Source organism: Nilaparvata lugens, unplaced genomic scaffold (genome assembly GCF_014356525.2).
Source record: "Nilaparvata lugens isolate BPH unplaced genomic scaffold, ASM1435652v1 scaffold4974, whole genome shotgun sequence".
NCBI lineage: Eukaryota > Metazoa > Arthropoda > Insecta > Hemiptera > Delphacidae > Nilaparvata > Nilaparvata lugens.
Genome location: NW_024090930.1, coordinates 1 through 18,464, shown reverse-complemented (window position 1 = coordinate 18,464; position 18,464 = coordinate 1). Strand labels below are relative to the sequence as shown.

General features: G+C 35.6%; 1 long non-coding RNA gene across 1 annotated transcript; it reads right to left on the bottom strand.

The window, feature by feature from the left end:
* Positions 1-821: 821 nt before the first annotated feature.
* LOC120355845 lies at positions 822-17,500 on the bottom strand. The gene is made up of 3 exons (XR_005573848.1): positions 17,427-17,500; positions 14,600-14,737; positions 822-922 (listed from the first exon to the last, which is right to left on the bottom strand). It is a non-coding gene; the product is annotated as an uncharacterized LOC120355845 (long non-coding RNA).
* Positions 17,501-18,464: the final 964 nt, after the last annotated feature.

Sequence of the window (18,464 nt, the reverse complement as noted above, 5' to 3'; positions counted from 1 at the left end):
CTGAGCTTATGAGAAATTTCAAAATACAATTAAGGCTGTTTGGTACACCTTTTTATTTTTATTTAAATTGGATAATCTTATTCAATATAATTGTTAAATTAGAACAATATAAGAAGAGAGAGAGAGAAAGTGGCAACTGAAATTTTCAAGTGGTCTAATAAGCGAGTTATGGGTTGTTGAAGTGCTAAACTCCGTTTTCTTTCCAGATCATAAACGGTTTCGATTTTTTTAAATACATTTAGTATATCATTTGCTTTGTTCAAATATGCGTTTTTTCGCGATTAATGCTAAAATAAACAAGTTATCGAATTTACAAAAAATGTTACTTTTTTATTTATGAACGATATGGGGAATAGAATGTTTTAGTTGGGAAGATACATTTTTGAATTTTTAAGAGAAGTTCTAATAATATAGTCGAAACCGTTTATCATCTGGAAAGAAAACGGAATCTGGAAAGTTAGCACTTCAACAACCCATAACTCGCTTATTAGACCACTTGAAAATTTCAGTTGCCACTTTTTCTATCTCACTCTTATAATGATCTTAATAATTTTATTAAAAAAGATTATACAATTTAAATAATAAAAGAGTGTACCGAAAAGCCTTAAATAAAAGTGCAAGATTCAGCCCGCTGCACGAAAATCTGTTAACATTTTAATGGTGATTAAATGCCACCAGAACCAATAAGAGCAGCCTCTTTTCAAAGAAGCCTTCTCAGATTGTTTTAGTGGCAATTAACCTTCTTAAAATATAACAGACTTTTGTGCAACCAAGCCGCAGAGGCATGTGACAACACTCACCTGTCATGTCCTACTTAGAGGTTCGGGTGATGACAGAAAGGTCGAGTGACATCAGGTTGCCCGCCCAGCTCACATCGTCTTGGTCTCATATCATCCATGCATGTTACTCCTTCCACCTCCAACTGAAACAAATAATAAAAGGCATTGAAATTTCTGCAACTATTTTTTCAATTATGTTGGGGCATAAAGAAAAGGTAGCATAAGAAGATCCCATGGTATGGTCGGCCAGATAGCCGAGTCGACTAAGGCGTTGCACCCTTCAGTCTAGCGCTACCTGGTTGTGGGTTCGAATCCCGCCGGTAGGCATGGACGTTTGATCATCTCATAATTCACCCTCGCACTTCCCATCACTCAATTACTCACGCACAAGCAAAAAGCTCATTCGGGCATCATCAGCAATAGGAAAAAATAGGGCGTTCATATTATTATTACTCTACAATCAGATTTGAATTGAAGCTGGCGATTAATGCAGGAAAGAGCCATTAGAATTGTGATGAGGGCTAGTTGGATTGATCACTGCAAACCATTGTTTGTACATTTACGAGTGATGACCGTCTACAGCCTGTACATATACGAGTGCTTGGTTTCGGTTAGAGAATATTCATTTGTAGACCAGGGCCAATCTGGTTCACAGATCATATCTGGCATCAGATTTCCGAAAGGCTACCTGATGAAATAAGAGAGCTGCCTCTGGTGAGCTTAAAGAAGCGGGTCAAGTCATGGCTGGTCGCCAACCGTTCTATTCCATTCATGAGTTTGATGCGTCTTTCATGTGTTAATGATTTTTGAACGTATGTTAAATTTGCGGGAATATCGCCTACTTTGTTCTAATAGTAAGTAATTCGGATAATTGGATTTCTACTACACTAGCAACTATAGTAAGGTCCACGTTATAATGACAGAAACCTATTTGATTAAACTTGGTGTTGCCATCCTTGCCTATCATTCGACAAAGCGTATAGCACCATCCTTCTCTAGCTCCGTAATGATGCCAGATTGTTCTTCAACAATGTAGAGATAAATAATCAATTAACGAAGTATTCTATCTCAATTAAGAGAAAATATCATTCTATCATTAAACATATTTTCTCTTCATGAATAGAATGTAGGCCTACTTGATTACTTTACTCAAGAATGAACACTTCATAATCATCAGATATACCGGTATCAGCTACCCTCTTAAGAAGGCAGTGACGAGGCGGAAGATCGGAATCACTGAATAGAATATAGGCTTACTTAATTGTTTTAAACAACATCAGTTGTTTAACATATAGAATATAGGCTTACTTAATTATATTAAACAAGAATAAACAGTTTATAATTATTACAACACATATACCGCTATCAGCTATCCTCTATAGAAGGCAGTGACAAGGCGGAAGAACGGCATCATTGTCCTCCTATCTTTCTTCACTGTCATTATAAAGTGAGCCTCACTATAGCTCAAGTCAAGTAAGACACCCAATAGCTTCGAGTAAACATCATTCAATAGTAGAAGTAAAAGTCTATTAGGGAATAAATTTTAAACCATAATCCCAAAATTTAAAAATCATACCTCACATCTTCCATCTAGTAAACATAAAAAGCACTACAATTATTAAGATCAATCAAAGAACAAGAAGGAATATTGATAAGTGAATAACAATTGTTAAATTCAACTATTCAACAAACATCCACAGTAAGATATAACATTATTAATAAGTTTCTTCAAGGTCTCAGCTCAAAATTCAATAATTTTAGTATTCAGATTGAATTATCTAGCCAAAAACACAATTGACTGGCGTTCATTCGTGTTCACACATGTTATGTTGTTAGTGGCCGGAATTAAAATACTCAACTATACAACAAGACAATTATTTATTTAAAAAGTTCCCTACAAATTTAGGCTTAAAATCTAATACCGTAACTCTAGTATTCAGATTAAAGGATTTAGGGCCTACAACTAAATTTACAGGATACCTGAAAGTGGGGGGATACCTTAGCGCGTACGGTAATCGTTATTATACTATTAGGAATACGAGTCCATCTCGATCCATTTTCAAGATTTAAAAACTTTAATGCTTGTGACACATTTGATACGTCGACCCAATTAGGTCTGAATATAAAGAGACGCGTCCATCCAGGAAGCTGGTCAATGACGAAGGACAGAAGTTGAAGTTTTTGAACGTAAGTAGTCTGATACTTACTAGTAAGTACCATAATAATTCAATTCAGTGAAATCCAAATGAATATAACCAGAGGGTGTATTAGTCATATCATACACTAATATAACTGAAAAACTAGTTACACCTCAAAACCAACGTAAAGCTTTGCTTGATTATTTTTTGTCCATATAATATAGGCATAACAATCAATAGCTCTCAAGCCAAGTTAGGCTTATCATCAATAACTCTGAATGGATTACCAAATCTTACTTGTATTATCGCAATCAACTAAATATATCAACTCCTATTACTGAATAATAAATAATAGAATAAATTAATAATATAAGCACAACTTTGCAAATTTTTAATAAGGCATAAATCATTAATAACTTGACTAAAATCAAAGCTATGTACCCTACTAACCGGGAAATAACAAGCAGACACACCATTAGTTTCTTAGAATCTAACAAATAGAATTACATAATGATGAAAGCAAGAATTATAGGTAAATACACAAATCAAAATAACAAGAATCTAATTCAATAATATAACTGGAATTTTAATCCAAAAATCTATTCTTTTTACAAACCTGACTTGGATCGTCGAAGCTAACCTCAACAATAGTCCTACGCTAACTAACCGCACAATTATTATCAACAAAACAAATTTGATTCACTTACTGACTTCAATAAACTAAAATAAATATATCATTTATTCAAATTTATAGATTAAATAATAGTAATTTCAACTTTTCAAACGCTATTCCTTCAAATAGAAAATAAAACATCAACAAAAACATAAATAAAGCTGCAAAACTTTTCAGAGTTTTCAGTCGCGCCTAGTGGCTATTTTTGGAACTACAACAGCTGTTTGACGTTTTACGTTAAGGCCTTCCCAAGCTAACGAGTTTACATCATGAAAGCAGTGGCATTAATGTTTGTAAGATTATGAAAGCAGGGCCACTATATCAAGTCATGAAGAACATAACCTCAATACATAAAATAACAACAAATTTCAATCTACGTTCATATTCAATTGTTTTTAATAATTATGTTGCTATAATGTATCGTTAATTATCCACAAAAACAAAATAAAAAGTCTAGTTCAAATACTCTGTAGCCTAATAGAAGTAAGGAGATTGAATCTTGAAAAAAAATCAAGTAAGTCTATTATTTAACACCCTCAACTAATGAAAAAGTAAAATGAATTCTACAAGAGGATAAGTTATGATAAATTTGATAACTATCCCTACCTTTAATCATAAACGGTAGGCTACGGTTGAGTGATTTCACTAACACAAAACTGACTTGCAATTTTACTACACAGCTATCTAAAACAAACCCTTAATTTAACTCATTATTCTGTAACACAGTTAGTACACTTATTCACCAAAATTCCTACATAATTACTACAAAACTTTGAACTACAATCATTTGAACACTAGCAATAAGGACTGATGTGAACACTGAACAGCAGTCTATTCTGACCAGACAACCAGTTGATACAAGTTGCAAGAGAACTGCAACAATGCTTGAGTCAAGAGAAAGCTAGACAAATACCTTATATCAAACCTTATATATACCTTATATATACCTCCTTCTTCATCCATACCCACATCTGTGGGATCGATGGCGTCATTATACAATAAAAACAACACTTTCATACTCAAGTCAAGATCAAGATGGCAGAAAGTGACTAAGTAGTTAAAAATTTGAGTCAGATCATCACTAATGTATTCACGCACTTATAGTAGGCTCTGACTCTCATAAATCCGGTCACCACTCTCTCAAAATCACGCAAATCCAACTGCTTCACTCCTGCAGGCAGTCTATTGAAGTAGCGTAATGCTGCACTCCCATAACACACCTGCGACCTCTGAAGACGTACCCTCGGGATTCAAGCAGCTCTCGATGCCTAGGTTGTGATGGGTGCACATCATCCGAGTCAACAAACCATGCTGACTCTTCTTGACATGCAGCAGGCAGAGAAGAAGGAAGTGGCTGACAACTGTCATAATACCCAGTCTACAAAAAAGGGCTGCAGTGTGCTCGATGTTCGCTAGCAGTATAATCCGTGCAGCCCGTTTCTGCAGCTTAAGTACTTCCAACACCCTTGCTGAATGACCCACATGAGCAGACCATAGGAGATATGGCAGTGGAAAAGTGCATGGTAAGTCATTACCAGATATGCCTCTGTCACATGTCCCCTCAGCTTCAGCAACAAGAAAAACAAATTCGCGACAGCCTCCTGGTAACTTGTTGGATGTGGCTAGCCCAGTTCAGTTTTGAGTCCAAGACAAACCCTAACAGCTTTACAGGGTCCTGTTCAGCTGGCAGGCTGCGAGACAAATGCAGATTATGTCTTGTGTCTTGTTCTCATTCAACTGAAAGCGATTTGCCTGGAACCATGAGGTTGAAGATTGAGATGCTCTGCTGACAGTTCTAGCACATGCTGTAGGTCCACTCCAGATGACAATAAGGACGTATCATCAGCAAATAGCAGAGTCGAGCCGTTGTTGTCCAAGTCATTTATCATTATGATAAAACGGATTGGTCCCAGTATTGAACCCTGTGGCACTCCAAAATTCACAGGAAGTGGGCTGGAAGAAGCTCCTCCAAGAGACACCACTTGTGCCCTCCCAGTCAGGTAGGATTCAATAGAGACAAAGCTGAGTCCACAATCCCATAGTAATGGAGCTTATCAGACAAAATTCCATGGTCAACGCAGTCAAATGCTCTGCTTAGGTGCACAAAGAGTCAGTGCCAGGGATTCACCATCCTCAAATGCTGAACCAATCCGTTCAGCAACCGATTTACCGCATCAAAGTAGACCTCCCTCTGCGAAAACCGAATTGCATGTCTGAAAAAAGGTTATTCTCTCAAAGAAGTCCTCAAGTTGGGGCTTGATGACCGCTTCAACCACCTTACCAAAGATTGGAGTGATGGATATAGGCCTGTAGCTGTTTAGGCTCTGGTGGTCACCTTCTTGTAAACCGGAGTGGTTCTAGATGTTTTCAAGAAGTCTGGAAAGATGGCAGTCCTCAGGCAATCATTAACTGCTACAGCAAGTGGATCAACAATTTCCTCAATCACCTCACGAAGCATGAATGCAGACATTCCATACACATCAGGACTTTCGATGGCTGAATGATTTAACAATCTTCCTCCGGGCCAATGAAGATGGGGCGGAAGAAAGAGAGGCGTGCCTGCACTGCTGGAACTCGTGCAGCCAGTAGTTCAGCAGGGTCTGCAGCAGCAGTGGGCAGTTCACCTACGATGCTATTCACTGATTCAATGAAGAAATCATTGAATGCAAAAAATGGCAACAGGGCTGACAGCCATCACAGAGCAGCATTTGAACAAAGCTTCTAGACCTTCTATCACCTTCCAAACCAACCTAACCAATTTCAATATGACGTGACTTTTATCATGATTCATCAAATAAAATTCACAACCAGAAAATCATTCCTTCCACGGAGACCCTGTTACCAATGAAAATATGCATACTCTAATTATTCAAAAATTGCAGAAACATTTTTCAAGCACTTTTCTAGCAGTATTAAAGAAATAGATAATATAATTGAGAAATATTAAAGAACTAATTAAACTATATCAGTTGATCACAATGCAATGAATTTGAGAGATTATTCTCCTATAAGAAATACTACAGTAGTTTCAAATTGATAATATGAGTGGTGATGTGTAATTATTGTAATTCATTTCCTACCTTGATTCCAGCCTCTAGACGAATCAATCACTCTTCACCAACACAAAACTAGCCATATCATTTTTACAGCCAATATTATCACTACTGCATGATAAAATACATAACAAAATGTCTTTGATTAACATGTTCATCACAATTGAAACATTATTCACCTAAGTAATAATTCATTTGCAAGGGACCGACACTGGCATTACTAACAGCCTATCTGTGAAGATGATGTGTCTAGATGTGAATTGTGAACTAACATGTTGGGACAACGCAGGTTGGCAGCTCCCCCTACACAACGAAACTAGGAACTAGAAACAGTAAGAGCCAATCAGAGAGCAGTATTTCGGTCACGTGGTCACTGACGTGCCGTGACACTCTGCGACAGTCACCTTCTTCCTCAACTAACAAAAATTCAAGACGGCTTGATCAATTTGATTTTACAAATCTATTTCAAAATATTTTTACTACCAGAAAATGAGTTTCCCTTATCAGAGAACCTGTTTCTAAAGACGATAAGATTCCTCTAGTTATTTCAGGAATTTTGAAACATTTTTGAAGAGCTTTACTAGTATTTTAAGAGAAACAGAAGTGAAAAATTAATATTAAATTATCTAAAATATGCCAGCGAGGCCAGCGGACATCTTGAAACCAGGTGTAGGTTTCTGAGTGAAGCAATTTCAAAATTCTACACAGGAATATGCCCCGAAAGAACTCACAAAATTAGAATTAATCTTCAGTAAAACTGTATATCAGAAGATATATAATAGTTCTATAGAGATTAATTGAAAATATATGAGATCATCACGCCTTTTCCTGTTGGTATGCAGTATTCTGAAATCGCACAGCTTACAGATTGAATTTCAACACTAGATTAACAATGAGATGAATTTGAAAGAATAGCGTTTACATATTTTTCAATTTATAGAATAAGGGATGAATTACGATTGATGAAAAAAATACCTGGTTACAAATTCGAATGTAATCCTATCTATTGTACAGCCACATTAGAACTACTCCGAAATAAAATACTTAATGAACAAATTAATTTATGATAATGCACAGAATTATAAGTGTATTACTAATTGAAAGTAAAACGAGGATAACGAGAGACAAGGACTAGCACTTCAACCTATTCTAGACAAGGAAAAACGGTCGACTGGCAAGGTGGCAAGTCAAGTCAAGCACTCTCCTTCAACTGACCAAATTTCAAAATGTCGAAATTTCTGTCCTATTCATTTGAATCACCTCGAAAATTATTTCGCCACCTAAAAATTACTTTCGCTTATCGGGTAGCCTGTTTCTAACGTGAATACGAATCCCCAAATTATTCTAGGATTTTTAAAACAGGTTACAAGCATTTTTCAACTGTATTTCAAATAATTTATAGTGAAAAACGAATTGATTACCAAAAATAATCATTCAACCAACAGACATGTTGAGGGTGGTTGGAGCGTTGGAGGGAAAAGAGAAATTCCCTTTTCCCACCTTGGGAACTATTGTCCTACAATACTGATCTACAGTATTATTACCGAAGAAAATTATTACTTCTGTGGTGAAATAAATCTTGATTTCTTGATTCAATCAGAAATCAGTATTTTGAGCTGGTGCCTGAACAAATTCAAGAAGAATACAGGAATTCCTTATTTATTTTGATAATAATTTATGCAAACGATGGAAAATAATCTTCACTAATGAATATCATTGTAGAATAGCAGGTAACCCATGCTAAGTAAGGATGTAATTAAAAAATTGACAACCTGAAAACTTGACCTACTGAAATCTTGAAAAATTTAAAATAGGCCAATAACCATCCTCGGTAAATTAATAATCAATATGCAAAATTTTATAGTCAATCAGTCCAGTAGTTCAGACGTGATGATGCGTTATTCATGAATTTCCTATCCCGTACGTGTATACGCGTAATTTTCAGGAGGCAGAAAAGAGCTCTGAGAATAATCTCTAACCTCAGTTCCCGAACATCCTGTAGGCCTTATTTTGTGAGAGAGAGTATATTAACTTTGCCAGCCATGTACTTTCTGGAGATCATCACCTACGTTAGTAAAAATTGGAGGGCATTCTCATCCGTTTTACTTGATCATTCCTACAATACGAGGAGTGGTGGCTCAATCCTCGGTTACCCGGCACATAGACTAACCCTTCTGGAGAAAGGCCCACACTATTGCGCAATAAAAATTATAAATAGACTCCCCCAACTTTAAAGATTTTTCCAACTTTTCAAAGATGACCGGAAGGTAAGGAAGGTTCTGTTAAAAAGAGCGCCATACACAGTGGATGAATGTGTCCGGATGTCTGGAGGGAAGAAAATTACAATGTCATTAGATTATTACAGAATAAAAATTCCTTTAAATCAACTGAAATTAATCGATTTCTTTCAGGGGTGTTCCTTAAGACAGGTTTTTCTTTGACGTCTACTCTTTGCACTATTGTATTTTCTGTGTTTTTTATAATTGTGGACGATTCAATGTTGTGAAGCTTGTCTTTATATGCAACAACTTGAATAAATGAAATTTGATTTGATTTGTACGCCAATTCTCTATAATTATACGATAGATGTATGGTTACTAATCGGAAAAATACGATTGTATATACTTTTTCTGATGTTAACTTTTTATTTAGGGCTACTAGCATGTAAATAAATATTGAAATCTTCAATTTCTTTTGCTAAACTTTGACAATCACTGTAACTGTTATATTGAATCAATTTACAAGCGGCTTGCACCAAGTTAGATACTCTTATCTGCAGATAAGCATGTTTCATTCGAATTATAAAAAACTCATGTTAATATGAGTCAAAAATTGAAAGTAAATTTCAAACAAGTATTACAAACCGTGTACAGTTTACTCTCAGCTGAAGCAAAGCTTTCAATGAAAAGCACTCGTTGATCGACATAATACATTTCATGCAGCTCTCAGACAATATTTAAATATCTCAGACAGTATTTATAAAGGTGCGTACAGACTTTCACTCTGCTCCGCAACCGAACGTCACTCCAGCAGAGCGATTGATGATCGACCGGGGAGCAACAGTGGTTCGACCGGGGAACGCGAGAAGATCTAACATCTTCCATAACGTTCATGATGGGTGCGTGGGCGGTACGACTGTGGTTCGATGGTGGTACGAGGGTGGTACGAGAGCGGTACGAGGGAGGAGCGTGCTCGGTGCTGGTTGGAAGCGCGAATATGTGTACGCAGCTTTATACATCACACAATATTGATCCAGCAAAATCGCTTCACATAGAACTGTAAGGCTCATATTACATCAAGCCACGAGTGGGTCGCCAGAGAGCAACCATTGTAGAGCAACTTCGGACACCAGTGAGACACCAGGATTGGTGACCCGAGTGAGACACCAGCCGGCCGCCAAAGTGTGGTGTCTCGGCTGGCGACCCTAGTGTGGTGAGCGCAATAACAACTAATGCCCCGCGACTCGCTCGGACACTTGGCGACCCACTGGTGGCCGAATGTAATACCAGCCTAAACATTACATTATTTCGTGGAGAATCGGTGACCTAAATACGGTCCCAGGTGGATTCCAAACGATAGTGAGGTTCACGTTATAATGGCAGTGGAGAAATATGGGAGAACAGCGTTGCTGTTTCTCTCCCTTCTATACAGGATACTGATACTGGTAATTCTGATATTATATCAACTGTCCACTCTTGTTTAAAATAATAAATTATATTTTATTCGTCAAGGAAATATTAAAATCTTTCAATGATTAATTAAAAATAATGAATTTTTCATAATTGAGATTAAATAACTTGTTAATAAATTATATTCCTACATTGTTGAAAAACGATCTGGCAGCATTGCAGAGCTAGACAAAGATAGCGCTATCAGCTTTGTCTAGTGATAGACAAGGATAGCAACACCAATGTTATGGCTGTTCGGTACACCTTTTTATTTTTATTCAAATTGGATAATCTTTTACAATATAATTGTTAAGATCATTATAAGAGTGAGAAAAGGTGGCAACTGAAATTTTTAAGTGGTCTAATAAGCGAGTTATGGAGTGTTGAAGTGCTAAACTCCGTTTTCTTTCCAATTCATAAACGGTTTCGAATTTTCCAGTGGAGTTTTTTTAATACATTCAGTAGATTATCATTGGCTTTCTTCTAATATGCGGTTTTTGGCGATTAATGCCGAAATAAACGAGCTATCGAATTTACAAGAAATGTTAGTTTTTTATTAACCGAGCGAAGTGAGGTCTCAAGCTGCGTACACATATACGCGCCTCCAACCCGCACCGAGCACGCTCCGCCCTCGTACCGCCGTCGTTCCTCCATCGCACCGCAGTCGCTCCGCCCCAGCTCTGCAGTCGCACCAATCATGAACGTTACGGGAGATGTTAGATCTTCTCGCGTTCCCCTGTCGAAAACTTGGTGCTCCCGGTCGATCATCAATCGCTCTGCTGGAGTGACGTTCGGTGCGGAGCAGAGCGAAAGTCTGTACGCACCTTAGATTCAAGTCGACGGTTTGGCATTTTCTCTTAATGTTTAAATGTTTATATGTTGCGCATTTACAGCGAAACGCGGTAATAGATTTTCATGAAATTTGACAGGTATGTTCCTTTTTTAATTGCGCGTCGACGTATATACAAGGTTTTTGGAAATTTTGCATTTCAAGGATAACATAAAAGGAAAAGGAGCCTCCTTCATACGCCAATATTAGAGTAAAAATCAGACTATGGAATTATTCATCATAAATCAGCTGACAAGTGATTACACAGATGTGTGGAGAAGTCAGTCTATTGCTGTATTTCCATAAGGTCTATAGTTTCAATCAGGTACTTGTGGATGAGAATACTGCGTGAGGTCTACTGTTCACAGAACTACTAGTTTATGAACGATATGGGGAAAATAAAATGTTTTAGTTTGGAAAGATACATTTTTTGAATTTTCAAGAGAAGTTCTAATAATATAGTCGAAACCTTTTATGATCTGGAAAGAAAACGGAATCTGGAAAGTTAGCACTTCAACAACCCATACATAACTCGCTTACTAGACCACTTAAAAATTTCAGTTGCCACTTTTCTCACTCTTATAATGATCTTAACCATTATATTATAAAAGATTATCCAATTTAAATAATAAAAAAGTTTTCCGATCAGCCTTAATCAAATAATGCCATTATAACGTGGACCTCACTATAGTATGATAATGTCAACAGATAATGACTTTTAAAGGGTAAGCTCACACGAATCTTAGACTTGTGCAACTGAAATGTTCAATTTAAGGTTCCAAAGCAAAATAATTTTGAAGGTAAGCCAATGACTGCAATGACTTCAATAGACAAACATCAATAATTCAAATAAGATTGAAAGTTTGAGGTGGGTGGCAAACCACAGAAAAATTATTTAAAACCAAACAACTGAACTGTAACACAAAATCACAGCAATAATCCAGTTCACCTGTTTCGGATAAAACAAATATTTGAAGTGTCAAAACCACTTGCTTGCTGAATTACAGTAACAAAATACTAGTATCTGCTGTTACACCATTCTCAATCTACAGTTAGCGCTGTTTACTGGATGATTACCTGAAATACTTGAATAATAAAAATCCAAGCTGGTTTCCAAGTGGTTGTGTGACATTCAAGTATTTTGAGGCAAGACAGATGTCTATCAATTTTATTCATTCAATTTATTTGGAAATAGAATCAAGTTATATACTACAATAATAGACACAAATAGGCATTGAACATTATCAAAGATTATAAGCATGTGAGCGTCAATTCACTAGTTTATTACTGCACAAGAGGCTATGTAATAATAGTTATTTGTGCAACTAGTGCGCAAAGTGACAGTTTGCTGCACCGAAAGAAACGTTTACGCCCGAGCGTAGGCGAGGGCGGAATGGTTTCTTGAGTGCAGCAGAGGAACTTTGCGCACGTATTTCACATTAAGTTTTTACTACAGTTACCATTGAATATGAAAAGTGGGTAATTATGGGTAAAATTGCCTGAAATCCATCAAATGTTTTTCTGTGTAATTTTATTATTGATAAAAACCTTAATCTTAAAATCTTAAAGTCCTCGTTGTCCTTGGTATAATATATAATGAATAATAATTAGCGCGTTGTGCTTCGTTGTACCTCTGCTCACTATAGCAGCCCAGTCACTGTTACCAACTTCATTTTGATTTTGCTGCACTGTTGCTCCATATAACCTACTAAGTATTTTGCGTTGCCATGTTGCAAATCTGGAGTGCAGAAAAATTTTTCCCGCACTAGAGCGGAAAAGTGATTCTTTGCGTTCTGTAATCAGTGCAGCAATGGCCACTTTTCAACGTAAGTGTAGGAAAATGGAATATCAGCTCAGTTTCCTACTTAAAGCAACCAATTATACATTAAATTAATAGAATAGAGGAATGGGTAAGAAGTAAAACTTGAATTGATAGAATAGAGGAATGGGTAAGAAGTAAAACTCATTTAACATTGTAAAATACTCCAACGATTTCAGTTTCAATCCTTTTGTTGTGAGATTTCTCAAGAATTTTGTACCATAGATAAAATAATATTTAAATATTCATTGAATCATGGATAGCAAACAAGCTCTCCTTGGCTGAACGACGCCTATTTCATTGAAAATTATCTATTTAATGAAAATATGTGGCAGCCAACATCTAACTCAGCTGGCAGACTGGAGTTGCGACGCTCCACAACTCAAAATAAACCCTCAATTCTGCAGCATTGCATTCGTAATGCCGGCGCCACATTCTCGTCAAGTCCCTTGCCAAGACTTGCCAGCGGCTCACTGTATCCATCCATACAGGCGGGAGTGATGCAACGTTATTAGAGAGACTAAGGGCCGTTTGCACAGTGACAGTTTAAACTAAATTTCATTTTAAACTGGATTAAATCCGTATCAAGTCTAGTTCGTTATAATGTGTTTCATTTTGAGTTTAAGCCACCAGCTGATTACATCAAGTTTAAGCTTTGACTGTGCAAACGGCCCTAACTATCTACTTACTTTAAGAGTGAAGGCGAGCGGTGGCATAGTAGCCATCCACACTCTCGCGCTTGCCACAATTGTACGCACTTGGACAGAGTGTGGAAGCAGCATGACACATGTGAGATCTGTAGTACTTCGTAGAATGAAGCTACTTTTCATCTCACATGTTTATCAGAAGTGTTTCATCAACATCACTTTTTTCCAGAATATATTCAACAATAAACGAGCACAAGCGCATCATATGTGATCCAGTTTGGTATTACCATAGAGAAACAATAGCGTAAGTAGATATCCCATGGTATAGGGAATTTATGTCGCAACTTTTACTGTTATCTCAAGCCGATTACTATCGATTATAGTCAATTTTTACTGTTTGTTGGGGTGATAGTTTATGAACGGCACAGTTTGAGAGACTTCCAGCGTCACACAGCTGCATAGGAAAGAACTATGTGAACTATCGGCTTCGGATAACAGTAAAACTTGCGACATAAACGCCCTATACCATGGGATATCTATGCTATCGTTTCTCTATGGTAATAAGCTTCTATAGTGAGGTCCACGTTATAATGGCAGTAGAGAGAGATAGACGAACAGTATTGATGATTCTCTGCCTTGTCGCTGCCTCCTATAGAATATAACTGATACCGGAATATCTGATATAATAATAGCATCAACTGTTCATTCTTGTTAAAAGAAATCAATCATATTTTATTTGACAAGAAACCTTTTTTCAGTGATTAAATATAAAACCATTCATTATTATATTTCGACATTGTTGAAACCCGATCTGAGAAACTAGAGAAGGATAGCGCTAGCTGCTTTGTCGAATGATAAACAAGGATAGAAACATCAATATCAATTAAATATTGCCATTATAACGTGGACCTCACTATAGGCCTGCAAGAAATATTCATAACTCAATAGAATAGAATCGAATGTGAAGATAGAGAGGTATGTTACAACACTCACCAGCTGTCAACAGCCACACTTGAAGGCTCTGGTCGATGACTCAAGTCCCGTCAGGATGTCCAGCTCATATCAGCATCCATGCATTGCACTCAGAAATGTTGTCATGTATCACTCCATCTCCAGCAATCTGGTTCATCCCTGCACAAAATATAAATGAAAGGTATTGAAAATCTGGAAAATTGAGAAATACATTTAAAATTAAGTATTCCTTATCAAAAGATTAGCAACTTGAAGAACGGAAACAGTTAGGTAGGCCTAATAATATTAATCAAACATATTTAAATTAGACTTTGGGAGTTGGTGATAAGAACCTCTCATAAAAAAGGGTCGTGCATGAGGAACCTGGTCAGCTAAAGACAAATGTATTTAAAACAATAATATATTACAGAAATTTACTTATGATTTTCCTTCAATATAATTGCCATGAAGGATGAGGCATTTGTCATACCAGTGGACCATCCTACCAAAACCCTCTTCATAAAATGCTGCCGCCAAATGAGTTTAAGTGGGCTATGACGTCGTTCTGGAGCTCCTCGTTAGTTTGCAAGTCAATATGAGCGTCTAAAGTTAAGATTTTTGGGGCAGAACATTTCAAATTCGGTAAGAGATGAGATTTACAGGATTAATTCTTCATGGTATTTTTGATCTAGTAAAACAAAAAATTTCTAAAAATATCAATTTTTGAGAAATTCATTCAATTTACCAATAATGACCAAAAATAACTTATTTTTAGTCATTTTTAGTAAGTAAATTGAATAACTTTCACAAAAATTGATATTTTAAGAAAATGTTTGTTTTACTAGATCAACAATACCTTGAAGAATCAATCCTCTAAATCTCATGGTTTTATCTCTTACCGAATTTGAAATGTTCTGTCCCAAAAATTTAAACTTTAGGCGCTCATATCTCAAAAAGTAATGATCGGAAAAAATGTTTTCCTGAGAAAGCTTTTTCATTTTGATAGCTTGATTATATACAAATCAAAAAACTTTGATTAATATCACCAGTAGAAAGTTTATTTGTAGCCTTTGCACAGCCTTAGGAGTGCCCAGATCCAAGATGGAAAAATTGAAGCCAGCATTACGGATAAAATATGTGAAAATTATCAAATATTTCATGAATAATTACTGAATACATTGAAAAGTACATAGGTTTGAAAATGAAATTACAGTTTCCCTGAATTATTATGAACGATATACAAGTGTATAAATCATAGAAGTGTATGAATCTCAGATCGTATTTTCGTATATTCGTATTTTCGCATCAGCGATCAGCGGCAAACCTTCAATTCAACAATTAATCATGACTTGAATCTAGAAATTTAAACAATAATATGACCAAATTATTAAATCAAACTAAAAAAACCTGAGAAATACACTTATCATACTACGAATACATCCTAAATTACTATAAATACTATAATAAAAATACTATAATACATCCTAAATTCCCTTTTTCTCCTACAAGAATAGAGTATTCGATAATTGAGTCAATAAGACAAACAATAATTTTAAAATAATTTCTTAACTTTACTCCTAAAGCCATATAACTTATTAATAATAAGGAAACAAAGGTATTGTCAATTCACTATAATATTATAGTATGTAATATAATGTATAATTATAATATATAATATACGTATCGTATATTATATGTCAATATTATAGTTAAATTGATAATATCTTGTTTTCTTGTTATGGAAAGATTTCACAACTTCACCATCAATTCTATTAACCTTATAACTTAATTACTAAAACTAGACAATATGCAATATGGAGTGCAATTTCAGATTTTCGAGAAGAGATTTGTCCTGAATTGTTTAGTAATTTGCAGCTTTAGCTCATCTCAATAAATAAGATTTTGATAATTGAATTTTTTAAAGTAAGGTAGTTTATATAGATAAACTGCAAATCACTAAGACAATACGCCTTTCTCTATACAACTCAAAAGTTTCTGAAATAGCATAACCATATGCGAAATTTCTCAAGGATATAAATTATGAGCGGAAATTCATAGCACTAAAATCAAAAACAGTGATAATAAAGTAGAATCACAACTAAAAAGGTGTAATAGGCTAGGGGTGAATGTAATAAGATGAGTGAGAAACAATGGCCTACCTGTTTCAAAACTGTGACCTTCATTACTTGCAAACTTTTACTTGAAATTTCACCACAAATAAATCGTGCTTCCCGTAAAACAATTGCACCATTGATAAATACATCACAAAAGCATTTTATTGTGCACACAAGAAATAATAAACTGAGATTTTACACTAGTAATCAATGAAATTAATAAGACAGGAAGTGAAAGCAACCACTATGATGTATAAACTTTACACTGCCAAGACTGAACAGGTAGCCGTGCAAGTCACGCTATCTGCAGTGTAAATTTTGCATCGACCAATCACAGAGCTCGACACAAATCTACCAACCAACCACAAAGCGCGACTCATAACTACCAATCGCAGACCTCGATACTCCGAGCGGAGGTGATCGTTCATCAGAACAAAGGTTATCATTTCAAAATGGCCAAAAAATAAAATGAGAAAAATATTGGCTTCAATTTTTGAATTCATTAAATTTGAATAATGGGTTGCAGTACTTAGTTTCTATGAAAATAATATATTATAACTGTTAGATCATACAAAAAGGGTTAAAAGTGGCTGTATTAAAATTTTAAATGGGCTGGAAGTATGGTAACAAAACTAATAAATAACCCAATGGCTGCTATGACAGGCAGAAAATTACAACATTAAGCTATAATGCCCAGTTACTTTTCGGAATAGTAACTTATACTTATTATAAAAACAAATGCGTTAACTACTTACATTTACTGCTTCTAAGTAGTCTTCAGCGACTTTGGCAAGATATTTGTAATGGATTAACCATTGATCCTCAACCTGTAAATTACCACATTCTAATTTTTGCTACTAAAATAAATATTTGACTGAATTTTATCAATGAAAATGTCTAATGAAGAAATTAGACATTCAGCAACGATTCAACACTTCTTTGAAAAGATATAATTAATGACCTTATTATTCACGCTTGAATCTGGGACATAAGATGCTAAGAGCACAATTAAAATATTTTGGTTTTCAAATAGATATTATCAAATGGCAACTTGAATTTTTAATCATAAAAAGTTTCAAAGTTAAAAGGGTAGGCTACGTACCGGTACTCTTGTTATAATTTTATACACACTCAAACATTACTACTTTCCAATTCTCTAGTGTATAGTGTTGTTTTTGAATTTGGAATAATTTTTCAAGCCCAGAAATTGATGGGAACATGATAAAAAAACTTAAGTAGGTAAACATAAATCAGTTTGTATGCTAGAACAGCGGTGAGAAAAGTACGTTACAGCAACAGGCATTTATAAGTGTTTTGTTTTCGTATAAATAATATCAACAACACCTAAATAATGTTTTTTCTTCAACATAAACATTTTATAAAATAATTTTGTAACAACTCACCTATTGATTTTGCAATTAAACTGAAAAAACCTTTCAAATGTTGTTTTTCAACGGAGTATACGATGCAAGGAAGGAAGCCAGCAGCCGGCCAGCCGCCATTACAGATACAGAAAACAGCTGAATCACGTGCTCGTCTGCTCAAAACATTGAGCTATAAAAACTAGAGATAGCACTCGCTATGTAAATTGGGGTTCCTATACCATTGAGTAAAATAGCTACAGTGAGGTTCACGTTATAATGGCAGTGAATAAAGATATAGTGAGGTCCACGTATAATGACAGTGTTTGGAACGTTATATGAATGTTCCCCTTTGTTGTCTGGCGTTGTGTGGCGATGCCTATATTGTCTTTGATGCCTTTGTTGTCTGGCGTTGTGTAGCGATGCCTATTC